General features: G+C 35.4%; 1 pseudogene across 1 annotated transcript; it reads right to left on the reverse strand.

The window, feature by feature from the left end:
* Positions 1 to 4,480: 4,480 nt before the first annotated feature.
* Positions 4,481 to 5,737, reverse strand: LOC104666495 (annotated as a pseudogene). Its single transcript, XR_004054701.1, has one exon. The product of XR_004054701.1 is annotated as a 60S ribosomal protein L3 pseudogene (transcript).
* Between the last annotated feature and the right edge of the window lie 493 nt (positions 5,738 to 6,230).

Raw genomic sequence — 6,230 nt, forward strand, 5'->3', positions numbered from 1 at the left:
TTGTAAGATATTATAAAAGCATTTTCTAATAAATATAAAATTTTTTACATGTCATAAATCTTCAAAAGCAAACATCAATTTCAATAGGAAATTAGTAGACATGTATTATTTAAATGCATTAAAATATTTATGTAAATAAAAAACTCTACAAATTGGTGAGTTATTTCAAATATTTGAGGGAATAAAGAAAAAATATATACAAAAATTTCAATAGATTTTGAAAAGGCATTGGACAAAATTCAGCCCATTTTAAATAAAAAAATCCAAAACTCTAACCAAACTAATAACTGAAGAAAATTTTCTCATCCTAACAAATGGTATCATAATATGCCTGAAGCCAACTTCATAGTTAATGTTTAAATATTTGCAGATATTTTCCTAGATATCAGCAATGGATTAGAGTTGTAGTCTATTTCCACCTTTAAACATTCTACTATTAGCCAGTAAAATAAGTTAAATAAAATAAATAGTGAAAATTGACAATGCAGAAAGACAATTGTTATTGTTCACAAATAATGTGATTTTAACAAAGTATAGACACAGTCTACAGAAAAACCACTAGATTAAGTGTGAGGTTGTTGGAATCAAGGACAATAAAAACATTTTAAAATGTTAACACATACTATGGTGTGTGAAGATTACTAAAATAGTGTGTTGTTGGCAGAAGATTAGATGAATAAACCAATGGAAGAGAATCATTTGTACAGAAATTCTCAGTCATGTACTGTCATCTGAATTGTGACTAGGATGACACAACTGTATGTATAGTGGATAAAGCACCATTTAATGAATGCTGTTGTGATAAATAATTGGAAATTTCTATGGGAATAAAAGAAAAAACAAGAAAATTGGAAAAAATAAACATTTACTCTACAATTATGCCTATTACAGATGGATTGTAAACCAGAACTAGAAAGTTAAAACAGTAAAGCTTCTGCAGCACATAGAATGTATCTTTGCTACCTTGAGATATTAAAGATGTATTAATTATGACCAAAAGCACTAAATAAAAGACATACATTAGAATGTATTAAAAATAAAACTTTGGTTCATAGATTCTCCTGGAAGAGTGAAAAGGAAAGCCAGAGTGGCAGAGTAGATCTGTAATATATATATTCAGTAAAACACTTCTATTAAGAATATATAAATAATTCTGAACATCAGTGGGAAAAAATACAGTCCAATTAAATATACCAAAAATACTTAAAAATCAATTTATATGGGAGAATGTCCAAATGGTCAATAAACCTTTGAAATTCAGAATAATATTAAACCTAACCCACTGGAATAACTAAAATTTGAGACATAAAAAAGAAAAATCCTGACAATTCTTAGTATTGAAGAGGGTGTGGTACAACAAAAACACTCCTATATTGCTAGCAGATGTGTCAATTGCTATATAAATTGCCTTTATAGATAGAATACTGTACTGAAGATTATTTGTTTATACATGCCTTTGAAGAAGTGGGGAGGAGTAGAAAGACAGGGAATAAAAACCACCAAGAGTCCACTACACTAACAACACTTTGGTGTCAGAGGTATCGTGGATATTCTAAAATATAATAACATATCTTGACTTCAGAAAATCTATGACCTGGCAGGGAATTAAGAAAAGATAGGATAGTTTTTCCTTGAACATATTCTTATACCATAAATTCACTGCCATTTTATGCTTCACTAAAGTTTTATCTCTCAATAAGAAATTAGACAATGGCTGAAGTATTTTTGAAATATATTTATAGGTTTCTTTTTTTTTCTGTAGATCATGGTAGTAGATAACAAAATAGATATGCAAACTTTACCTTTTACACATTTTTAAATACGATTACCTCACTTTGATAGAAAGATGCCAGAAATACTCAGGTGCACTAGAACATTAATAGGGTTAGATGTATTGAATAGTGTGTTAAGAAGAGACTGAGAAAGAAATTGTTTGGAACACTAAACATCTATTGATAACTATTAATTTGATGGCTATCATTTTCCAGACTAGAGAACATAAAAATAATTTTCTAATATGAAAACTTTATGTCCTTTGCATTCCCTATACCCATGATGACAAGAGGTCAAAAAATGTTCCTAGGATTCTGCGTGTCAGGTTATCCCTGTCATTTCTAGAGTATCCAGGGATCGCAGGGTAACTAAGAGGACAAATAGCATTGATTCCTATCACCACTATATTATAAGAAAAGAAAAATATGAAAACTATGTAGAGAAGTTGATGCCGAACCTTAAGTGAATCTGACATACTTGCTAAATGACTCACTTTTGGATACCTACCTAACTGCAAGCAATTCAAATGTGTGCTTAACAAAATTATAAATAACAATATATCATCAGCCTTCACTGTTGCTTGAACATGATCTAATCTTAAGGGGTAAAATTTCAAACTCCAAGAAACTGTCGCCTGTGAATATCACTTAATCCTAGAATTTCATTTCTTTTCCATTTATTAAAAATAGCTTTTCTTACCTGAGATCATTTAAATGACAAAGTAAAACAGGAAGATGAGAAATTCCAGAATGGAAGCTAATGCGCTGTTACAGTTTTAGGATTGCTGAGTGTATATGGAAGGGTTGAATATTAATAATATATAGTTTATTGTATTTGATTATGATGAAAAACTATTTGAATACTAGTATTGATTTCAAAATCATGAGTGAGAAAGAGGAAAATTTTACATAGGTACTTCCTATGACTTTATTTTTATATGCTCTACAATATGTTTCCTAGGATGGGATTAGAGGAGCAAAAGATAATAAATTCCCAACCACATTGAGTGTGAAGAAGCTGTGCTGCTTTGCCAGGAAGTTTTAAAAAAAATCACTAAATGTCATTTACGTACTTTTCTCTTAGATAAAAATAGTATATTGATGATAACAAAGGAAAACTTCGGAGTTGAAAAGTAAGAGTATTCAATTTGTTGTATGTACTTACTATCTCATTGTATTTAAATAAAATTTATTAAAATTTAAATAAATTATTTACTTAAATAAAATTTACCATCGTTAAAGGGGAGAAGAGGCAAAACAGTAGCGTGAGAAAATTTCATGTCGCATTTCACAGAGATTTTCCTTTTTTTTTTTTTACAACTGATATTTTTATGGTGAAATCAATTTCTTACAAAAAAACCTAACCATCTTGTATCGCGATGGCTTTCACATGGTGTAAATAACACTCTGTATGATGGCCACTGCCAAGGAGACTTTTGTCTCTTTTAAAAGTGGCTATCACTCAGCAACAGGGCCAGGTTTCATCCATTAAGGAAATGGATTGGCCTTCATTATTTTCACGGTTGAATATTTTAAGAAGTTAATGTATCCACATATGAAGAACCACATTTTGCTGAATAACTGAGAATAAATAGCACATTTTGTTCTAATGAAAAGTGTTAATGTTTTGGACGATATTATAGTTATATTGACTCTAATTTTTAATGTCACTTAATGCTTGAAAATAAGTGACCGTCTACTTCTAACATATTACAACCCGCAATCATTTATTTTTTTCTTAGACTAAATGACCTTAAGTAATTTAACCTAAAAGGCATGTAAATGGCTACCTAATCTAAAAACAAAAATAAATACATATTTTAAAATACTTTATAGATCCATCTATAAAATACTTTATAGATCTATTATTGTATTTAAAATATGTATTTATTTTGTTTTCACAGTTGAATATTTTAAGAAGTTAATTTATCCACATATGAAAATAATAAAATAATTTTAAAATAGGAGACAAATTCACTCCTAGTGACTATTATATATCTCAGACTTTGCATTGCTATAGTTAATACAGTTGCTATGGGTGTGCAAGGTTGTGACTTTAGCTCACTATTGAACTGCAGTAAAACAGTTCCACAACACATGATTTATTATTTTATCTAGTCTATTAATGATTCTGAAGGGAATTACATCTCAATTTATGCATGTGATGCAAAGTAATGTCATTACAAATTTGCTAAAGTTAGCTACTCTCCAGTTATTCTCCATTTTATTGTCAATTTAATATAGAGGAGAAGGAAGCTCCCTTTTTAAGGAGAAAAGCACAGTAAACTATTTTCCAGGATTTATATTCTTCCTTACATGCATCTACAAAAATCATTCCTAAGGAAGTAACTACCTTATTTTTAACTAAAATACAGAACTTAGTGTAATGTCAGTTACTGTGATTGATGGAAAGTTCTTAATAGATAAAAGCAAAGGAGATGAACATCTTTAATATACATAAAGCATATAAGACCTCAACTATATGAAGACAGTTGCACAGATAAGGAGGCCCGCAGTATTCTCCCTATTGCAGGAGCAAGCATCCTTTCATTGTGTCAAGTCCTAACAAATGCGCTTTACTTCCAATAGTAGTCTAGGGTGAGAGCCACTTGTGGACCGTCATAGTTTTAATTTTTAGTCTGCTAAAGGGAAGAAAGATATTCTTTTTTTTCTTTTTTTCAGTGGAAAATAACTTATTGAGACCCCACCAGCTGCAAAATCTGCTCCTGGCATTAAGCTCCTTCTTCTTTTGCAATTCGGTCTTTCTTGAGTAGTCCCATGAATGCTTTCTTCTCTTCCATGGTCTGGAAGCGGCCATGGCCAAACTTGGAGGTGGTGTCAATGAACTTAAGATCAATCTTCTCCAGAGCCCGCCGCTTCCTCTGCACCAGCAAGGACTTGCGGAGGGTGAGCACCCGCTTCTTGGTTCCCACCACACAGTCTTTCAGCATGACAAAGTCATTGTTCACTTCAACATGGTGGACAAAGCCACCCAGAGGGTTGATGCTCTTGTCAGACAGGTCATAGTCAGTGGAGGCATTGTTCTTGATCAGCTTGCTGTCCTTGAAAAGGTACCTCTGGCCAATCTTATAGATCTTCTTATTGATCTCAGTGTGGTGATGGTAGCCTTTCTGCCCAGCACGTGCCACAGAGAAGGCCACACGAGCAGGATGCCATGCCCCAATACAGGCCACCTTGCGCAGGCCTCGGTGGGTCTTGCGGGGCAGCTTCTTGGTGTGCCAACGACTGGTGACCCCTTTGTAGCCTTTGCCCTTGGTCACCCCGATGACGTCGATCCTCTCATCCTGCCCAAACACTTGGTTCACAGGTACCTGCTGCTTGAGCCTCTCGCAGGCCCAGTCCAGCTTCTCGGCCACGGTGCCTCCCTTCACCTGGATCTCCATCAGGTGGGCCTTCTTCTGGCGCAGAGGAAGCAGGCGCATCTGGGTGTGGGCAATGACACGGATGACTTGGCAGTAAGTCTTCATGCTGCTGAAGTCTTTCTCCAGCTGCTTCTTGCCATCCTCATCCTGCCATTTCTTGCAGTACTTGGTAAAGGCCTTCTTCTTAGATTTATGCCAGTTCTTATAGAAACGCCTCTTGCATTCCTCACTGATGTGCTCAGCAAAGACAGTCTTGAAGGTCCGGAGGCCTGGAGGGGTTTCTACGTAGCCCACAATGCCCACAACCACCATGGGTGGCGTCTCCACAATGGTTACAGCCTCCACCACCTCCTTCTTGTTCACCTTAGATCCTGGCCTGTCGACTTCCCGCACGATGTGGGTCATGCCAGCCTTGTATCCCAGGAAGGCTGTGAGATGGACCGGCTTAGACGGGTCATCCTTAGGGAAGCTCTTAACCTTCCCGCAATGCCTGCTGCTGCGCTTCCGAGGCAGGAAGCTGAGGGACCCATGTCTGGGAGCGGAGAACTTTCTGTGAGATATCACACCATCAAATCCCGCTGGTAGAGCAAGAAAGATATTCTTAATCCTCTGTGGCCATTCCCAGCTCTCTTGTGAAGATTGGAATTTTTGTAAGCTGTCTGGTGGACTTTTGTGTAGTGCTGCCAGGCATAAAGCAGGAGTCTGCTGTAAAAATAGACCGGACTCGCCCTGACACCATCACATCCATTGTCTTCTGGGTTTGTCAGGTAGCAGACCAGTAACTGCACATTGCTGTGAAAGCACAGTGATGTCTTTTACCACATGGCATTTCTAGGCATCTCCAACTTCTGACTAGCCCAGGTCAAATGAAGTTTCAGGACATCCCAAAGTCTTATTTCCATACCTATTTTCAGAGGTCTTCAACTCCTAGCGATGTGACTATTTCTTCGACATAAAATCTCAGAAAAAAGAGAAATAAAATCTTTTAGCAGTTTCTTTTGATTTTATTTAAGCAACACGTTTCAAATGGCTTATTTCTATACATGTATAGATACTAAGAAAAAAAGATTTTGAA

The sequence above is a fragment of the Rhinopithecus roxellana genome, chromosome 18 (genome assembly GCF_007565055.1).
Source record: "Rhinopithecus roxellana isolate Shanxi Qingling chromosome 18, ASM756505v1, whole genome shotgun sequence".
NCBI lineage: Eukaryota > Metazoa > Chordata > Mammalia > Primates > Cercopithecidae > Rhinopithecus > Rhinopithecus roxellana.